Source organism: Thunnus albacares, chromosome 11 (assembly GCF_914725855.1).
Source record: "Thunnus albacares chromosome 11, fThuAlb1.1, whole genome shotgun sequence".
Classification (NCBI taxonomy): Eukaryota; Metazoa; Chordata; class Actinopteri; order Scombriformes; family Scombridae; genus Thunnus; species Thunnus albacares.
The window spans coordinates 5,447,350-5,455,639 of NC_058116.1; the positions used below are offsets into that span (position 1 = coordinate 5,447,350).

An 8,290-nucleotide genomic window follows, 5' to 3' on the forward strand; every position below is an offset into this window, starting at 1 on the left:
TAAAACTTCAGAATACACATAAAAAAAAAACAGTTGAAAAAACAAATTTAAAAAATGGAGGAAATAACAGGAACTGCAGCTGTAACATTTATTGTCTGGCATATCTGCGTACATCTGTAGGTCTAAAATGCTGATGCTGTTTTGTTTTTTTCATGGAGTTTTGTTTTATTTGAATCGAGGGTCTAAGGACAGCGGATGTTGGATTGCTGTACAGACTGTAATGCTCCCCTGAGACTTGTTATATAGGGCTATATAAATAAAACTGACTTGACTTGATTTGACTTTTCCTTCCTTGTAGGCGGTGCATGTTGGCATAATGGCTGAACAGATCCTCCATGGGGAAAGTCTGCACCTTGCTAAACAAGAAACGAGTGAGTGCTGCAGTTCTGTAGAGTGCTTTGCAGAGTTATTGGAATATACTACATATTGCTAAGTAACTACTGTGTGACCTCCAGTCATTAAAAGAGGCAAATATATATATAAAAAATAATGGTTGTATTTGAATTACATTTTCCAGTTATCTTAATATACTTTATATCTGTTTTTGTTACTCATATGAATTATACAATTCATGACTGCCTGGAAGAAGTCTGAATTGAATTCCACAAATAAAGAGGTCAGTAAACTTAGTTACCCTCTACCCTGATCTCAGCCACTCAGACACATTTAATGGAAACACTGCTTTCCACATAAGCACAAATCATCCAAGCTTCATGTTTTTCCTACATATTTGAAAGGCTTAAAGTCGTGTTTTGCCTAAGTCTGTCAGACGGTCACCACATAATGCGTTCAAAGAGAGATGGATTTGCACAGTAGTAGAGAGTAAGTAGAGGGTCCAAGCAACAAGAAAAATTACCTCTATCATCCATCACCAAGTTTATTTACTTAGTGATGAGATCAATATTTTGTAGGAGAGCCTGGTGGAAATTTGGATGTCCTGACTGAGTGTCGAGCCACATTGACAGCTCATGGAAAAAGTGTCGCTCAAGCAAATAGCTGAAGCTCAGCCAGGGCGTGCGACTGACTGTATTTTGTGCCGGGGGGATGGATGAGGGAACCGAAAAAAGAGCTTTACGCGCAACACATGAGCATGTTATCAGATCGAAAACAACTTAACTCCTCGGTTCATTACGTCAAAGCGAAACACACTCCTACCAATGAGGGTTCAAGTGTCAAAGGGTCACTTTTATGCTAATTAATATCCCAAATGTCAGCCAAGGGCCCGGGTCACTCCAGTTCCCACCTCGGCATCTCTACACGTCTTCTCTCGTCGTGCCACTTCAACTTCTAGCCTGACACGAATAAACGTCACGGAAGATCTGAGACTATCAAGCTACAGACCACCGAGCCAGAAATGCACAGTTTGGAGATGAGGTGGGTGGAAGGCACGCGGTAACGAGGAGTTCAGAGGGCAAAAATAACAAAGACAATGATCATGGCCGTAAATTGTCCCGCAGACACATCAAGCTGTCTACGCACTCCTTAGGTCGAGTGTCAGCTGGTTTGGGAATGAAAACACTTAACCCCACCATGGCTTAAAAGGTCATAACTCACAGCTCTCTTCCCTGACATGAGTTACTGCCTCTCGTTAGGACTGGACATCCCGACTCACACCTTCCGCCTCTCCCTCTCTCTTTCGTTCCCTCCCTCCTCCCGCCTGTCCCATTTGTGCAACCAGTAGATGTATCCGTTGCCAGTATCTCTAGGGCGCTGAACAAGATACTCTTACCCAACCCACCAAAAATGTGCCACAAGTGTGCAGCGAGAGGAAGTGAAAGCAGCAGTGGTGTCACACGCACTTTATTTTTACAATTCGGACACACGACGCTCTCATGCGATATGGGTGGTTAATCTCCACGGGTGTAAATTTATATTCTATTCAAGCAGGGAATGAAGTAGCTTCAGTACGAGGTCCCCCACCGGGTGATGGCACTCTGCCCGGGAGACCCCCACCACCTCTACCACCAGCGGATAGTGGTCCTTAACCCTCTCAACACCCCATGCTGCCAGAATTCAGGAGCAGCCTCATCTCAAATCGCTTCATTTCCAGAGCTTTGATTTATCTGAGGCTAAACATAACCCTCAGCACAGCAGTTATATTGTCGGTTCTTTTTGCTTTTTCAGCTAAGGCCTGCGATGAAATACAGAGGGCTTGAATCAACATGGACTTTCACTGGACTTCTTGACACGGTAATTTGGGAGTATGAAATAAAATGTGCTGCCAAAACGGTGTAATCGAACCGTGGGAGTCGCTGTGAGCACGGGGGAAGATTTATAGCCCATACAGCAGCATGTTAGCCAGATAAAATGTTACTTGAGAAAAGTTAAAACCCCTGCTGTACTGTAGGTGTTTAAAAATGAACACAGGAATGAGAGCAGCATAGAGTGAGATAGGGTCAGAGTCAAGACCGAAAGAGATGTTGACAGATAAAGAGGGATAAAATGACCCAAGAAAGGGAAAAGAGAGAATGAAAAAAGAGAAGGAATCCCCTGCCTTCATATCTAATGATCTTTCGCACATGCTGCTTATCTTATCTCTGCAGCTGGTGAAAAGCTCTCTCCTTTCTTCTCCCATGGCTGATGAAACAAGTGTGGAAGAGAGAAGGTTTTTCAAAGAGATTTCATCTGTTTTCTTTCTTTTCTTTCCCTCCCTGACACCCAATCGGAACCACAGCGGCAACCCTCGGAGACCAGGCCTGGCCGTGTTTATTCAGCGCTAAAAAGGGTCATCAGTAATTTATGAAGGTGGTAAACAGAGATCTGTCATTGTGGAGGAGGATGGGGATGAAAGAGTTGGTCAGCGGGAGGAAGAGGAAGAGAGTGATGGTGCAGAAAAGGTAGCAGAGAGGTGGTGAAAAAACATGCAGGTGAGGAGAGGAGTCAGAGGTGGAAAGTTCAGCTACCACTTTGGACTTGAAATAGTCAAATTGTATATCTGAAAAGGGTCACTGAGTGGAAGATTCTTAAAGTAAGCTGTGACTTGCAACATGAGGGTTGTGGGACTGACAGATGTAGCTGATTAGCTAATGCTATCAATAAGCAACATTTCTGTCTTAACTCAAGGTCCATTTACCAGCTTTTTAAAGAGATTTCAAACACATCTCAAGGTCATCATCAGCAGATGGTGTTTGCTCATTTGTCATAGAGATGGCTCAGTTGTCATCATTTCTATTTCAAAATTTCTTTTAACAATATCCTCAGTGTTGCTTAACATTAATATGGATAATGTAACAATCATATGTTATAACCACCAGTTTCAATTATTTGAAGTTCGTTTATGAGAAATCCATCATTCAGTCCATCATTTTGCCAATGTGGACAGCTAAAAGTACTACAATACCCATAGCTGTTGCTATGCAGAAGAGGCCAGTCAGATACACAAATTAGAACCTCACAGGATTTAAAATGCTTTGTTACTGATTGAAGTTACAGGATGATTTTTTCTGTGTATGCTTGTTTATATGTAAATGTAATCAAAATGCAGCAATATCTTTTAAGACATTAAAGATATAAAAAATACTCTGCTTTGAATAATAATTTGTGTCTGATATGGTTTTTCCACATTAAAAAGCCATAATCTATGAATACTTAGATATTTTTCATTTTAGGAGTTCCACTGCTGGACACAAGGCATCTTCTACCTCCTACCATTCCCAGTGTTTGTGCACTGGAGGCTTCAAGTTTTCACATCACACTTGCGTAAGTTGCATACTGGACCATGATCGGCTCCAAACTAGTTGTGATGTCACAAATCCTGCTCGTAGGACCCCTAAAGTCAGATTTTCAGTCAGCAGAGAAACTTTCCTCCTTCAGCAGATGGATGTAAAAACAACCTTCCAGTGTCAAACTCTGCACAAACATTATTCTGTACAGTGAAGCTCAAACATTTTTGAGTGGAGGGGGACTTCAAAAGTGACCCAGATATTAAAAGATTGATAGATTGTGGTGACAGACTATATGGCAAATATAAGCTTCTGCCATTCATTGTTTTAGGTGACGAAAAAATTCTTGAGATTTTAAGACTCAGATGTGTGAACATTATCTCAAATATCTTGTAGAAATGTCCAGATAACCTAATTGTGTCATTATACAGTTGATGTCAGCTGCTGAAAAGCTGAGGATAGCTATGGCATATAAAATAACCACTAGATGTTCCACTGTATATTGTTCTGTGTATTACAAGTTGGACAGTCAGACTAAAAGATCAGATTTGAGAAGCAAATCAGATTTTCTGGCTGCCTGCTTCCTGTTTCAACATTTAGGAAGGCAGTTGAGATAAAAGAGCCCTACCTGCTTGTCTTGGCAGTAGAGCGGCTGAACTTTTGGCCAGAGGGTAAAACCTGAACCACAGAAAGTAAAGATTTGATGCTGTCAGAGAGGAGAGGGCTGATTGGAGATGAGAGAGCAGGTATTATGAAAAGAAAACAAAAAGAGGGGGCACCAAAGACAAAGTGAGAGAAAGGTTTGTGGATAGAGGGAGGTCTGCGTAATAGTTTTATTGAGTTAATCACATAAGTGAGACATCAGCTATGGCCAGAGGCGGCTGACAGGGCCGCGGCAGTAATGCCACGATCTGCTTTTTATGGCCTGTGATCCCAGGCTGTAGGAACGCCAGCTCAAAGCCATGAAAGAATAGACGACTTCAATTGAGTTATTGGACTGTGGAGCGAGAGAGGTGGAGAGAGGTCTTTTAACTTAATTAAACACTAATATGAAGCAGTCAGTGCCTCTCTTCTTCTTCTAGGGGCTTTCATGTGTGTGTGAATTGTGTTGGTCTGGCTGGAGGTAAAGTCTTTGACAGAGATATTTGTGAGCTTGGACCCCCCTGGAGTCTCCAATACTGCCCAAGTCAGAGGTGTTATTAGATGAGGATAGAAAGATTAGTGTCAGTGTGTGTGTGTGTGTGTGTGTTTATGTGTGTTTGCAGCACTGTGTGGGAGCATGTGTTTTGATAGCATTACTCTGATAGGATTAGTCAGAGGCCACAGAGATGTGTTCATGTGTGTGTGTGTGCGTGCATGTGTGTGGAGTCCTCAACTCAAGGAAACTTGTTTTATGAGAGGAAAACTTTTTAAAAAATGTATTTTTGACAGTGGAACAATTTGATTTATTTGAACAGGGTATTTTACTTTGCACTTCTATAACATAGCTGGACTCACAATGGACAGTTTTGAAAAATGATCAAAATTGAGATGTCATCTTTTTTATTGCACCCATTCTTCTTCTTTGTCACAAAAACCCGGCACCTACATTAGCACCACGATGCAACTCGACCGTTGGCAGTTCAGAGATTTGGGTGTTTTACGCTAGTGGCGCCTAATGTAGCCTCGAGCAGAGATGAGAGGCAGGCTACACAAGTCACTCACAGATATTTTTTGTCATTTTCAAACTTTTAGTCTTTGGTCTTCAGCCCCAACCCAATTTATCAGATTTGGCACAGCTCCCCTCTTTCACATATGCAGCAGTATTCTCCAAGACCTGATTTGTAAAATTGGCAAACTCCGCCTATAATGCTGCAGCATATAATGATGTTTTAGGCAAAAGTGTCCAAGACTCATTTCTGCTTCTACATGACAGTGCCTACGTGCACAAAGCCAGATCCATAAAGAAACGGTATTCCCAGTGTGGTGTGGCAGACTGGCCTGAGCCCTGACCTCAACCCCGTCCAACACCTTTGGAATGAACTGGATCTCAGACTGTGAGCCAGGCCTTATCATGCAACATCAGTGGCCAACCACAGATATGCTCTTGTGGCTGAATGGGAGCAAATCCCTACAGTCAGAATCCAAAATTTTGTGGGAATCCTTCTGAGAAGTGTGGAGGCTGTTATATCAGCATTTTCATGCTCATGGTTTTGGAATCAGATGTTCATTAATCACAAACGCAGGTAATGTTCACAAATCTACATGAATTTCACCAAATAGCCTAGCACTCAGAAACAATGGGAGGTATTATACACTTAGTCATTGCCTTAATTTAAATCACAACAGGTATAAACTGAGTCATGTATTTACAGCCATTAATTTATAAATACAACCATCAAGAGTTTTGCAGGAAATCTATCACTGTGATCCTTACTGTTTTGTAATATGTATTTTCTTTAACCTACAGTTTGCTTTACAATACTGTACCGTGCTGAGTACACCTCTGCTTACATTCCATGCACGTACTGTAATATTATTACACCCTTGTGTATTTTTCAGGATCAAATTGTAGAATTTCAGCAATCTTTCTTCAGTGGTATATAGCTGGACAATTTTAACCACTAGAAGTTGATTTATACAACACATCCTCATAATTAAACGACCACATAGGTCGATTATTCAGTGCACTCCAGAACGACCCATAGGAGCATTTTCTAATATGCCGCCTCTATCGGTGCTTTCCAAAACTGTTACAAATCATTGTTAAAAAAATAATGATGTTTCATGGTGTGACAGCGCTGTGGTTAAGATCTGATTAGGTTTAGGCACAAAAACCACTTGGTTAGGGTTAGGGAAAGATCAGGTTTGGGTTAAAATGATCACTTGAAACGTGGTGTGGGTTAAAGTTACCACTTCCTTAAAGTTAGGCAACCTTCGTCATGGCAACAATAAACACCATGGCAATCATAGTTACAGCTTTTGAAAAACTGTTGGAAACATGACACTTGCGGTTGGAAACGGGAAGCGAATAGCGGTTTTGCTGGCTGAATTTTCGACGTATACTGTCATTTTTCTTTTGAGGACGGGCTGGATTTATAAGGTCATAGGTACCTGAAAGCATGATCTGCTAACATCTCTTAAAAGAAACCATACCGCAGGTTCTGACTGTTTTAGCCCATTAACTTCAAACCATGCAGACTTCACGGCTGACCATTTTGCAGACTGATGAATGTGTTTTTCCTTCCTTCCAAGCAGCCACTGGTTTTCATGTCAGTAGTACGGTATACATATCAACTTGTAATTTAAATTATATGCAATTTATAGTACAAACCACCAGTATGGTCCTTTAAATTAGTAGATGTTGAGTTGTATTTAGCGCTAGAAGGGACAAGAGATAGTGTCACTGGATATCCCATCTCACTGCTCTGACAAGCTAATCGGACTATGTCGTTTTCTGCAGACTCTCTCTGTTACTTACATTTACATATACATGAAAGCATATCTGTCTGTGTTGCTGCACAGTTGATCCACTTGTTGAAACTGCTTAGAAAGAGGCATCATGTTGAGGCTTCAGCATCCGCTTTGACAAAAGCTCCTCTCAAGTTCACATAAAGCCCGTCTCACAACTCAATCATGAGTGGTCCTCAGTGTTTTGCAATATGTAATCGTATATCACTTTGTCTGTCATTACATGAAAGGAACGCCATTTACATCAACTACTCTTAAATCTCCCTAGATTAGCCAGATGCCAGAAGGCTGTGTGGTGGTCTGGACTGAGGCTGAACTGAGGCAGCAGGTTATGTTTGGACTGATGTTAAAAGACTGGGTTGGTCAGTTGATTGGTTTGTCAGTGGTTGGTGTGTATGTGTGTGTGTGTGTTACTGGCAGGAGGTCCAGTCATTGACAGAGGGATTACGGCGAGCCCCGAGTTCAAGCCTCTGTGCTGACAGACAACTTGCCCCTGAGAGTCAACACAAACTCTGGAGACACACTCCTTCTGCACCCTCGCCTGACCCTGCTGTGGGTGTGTTTATCACAGCAATGGCTGGGCAGCCGTCCAGCACTGCCCTTATCAAGTTTATCTTGAGAATACCTCTGTAATTTAATGACATAGCCTATAAATCTGCAGTACTAATGCAACAGAGCAAAGGAGAGGCACGATTCATCATACAGACATGCACAGAGGGGTGTTTTTCAATGTCAAATAAGGCACAGAAAGACGTCTATATGATTGAAATGAATGAAAATGAATCCTGAAAAAAAAAATCCAGATGAATTGCTATCTACAGTCACTGAAATTAAATCTTAAAACAAGAAAGGCTGTATAAAAGCCTGTGGGATTCAGGTTGTCGCTCTGAATTTGAGTAGATTGGGTTGAAAAATGTATTACATTTACTGTTCGTATTAAAAGATCTTCAGAAAAAATGTTAAGAACCACAAAACGTGAACCCTTGCACTCACGGACAGAAAGAAACCTCACAAAATCTATGTGCACCACATCAATATACAGTATCAGTATTCCTTATATGAGTTAAAGAGAAATAAAGTAAGCAAGTAAGAAGAAATACCTCTCTAAGAAACAAAATACTGCAATGTTTATCCCCTGCATGAAATGATTGACAGCTCACTATTCTTTCTGGGTGGTC

At 41.4% G+C, this 8,290-nt stretch overlaps 1 long non-coding RNA gene across 3 annotated transcripts; it reads left to right on the forward strand.

The window, feature by feature from the left end:
• Positions 1-291: 291 nt before the first annotated feature.
• LOC122992538 lies at positions 292-3,537 on the forward strand. Of its 3 annotated transcripts, XR_006406066.1 has the most exons (4): positions 297-371; positions 587-616; positions 2,125-2,190; positions 2,675-3,537. It is a non-coding gene; the product is annotated as an uncharacterized LOC122992538 (long non-coding RNA). The 3 variants fall into 3 exon arrangements; XR_006406065.1 differs by lacking the exon at positions 587-616 and having other exon boundaries at positions 292-371; XR_006406067.1 differs by lacking the exons at positions 297-371; positions 587-616 and adding an exon at positions 1,079-1,374.
• The last annotated feature ends 4,753 nt before the right edge of the window (positions 3,538-8,290 follow it).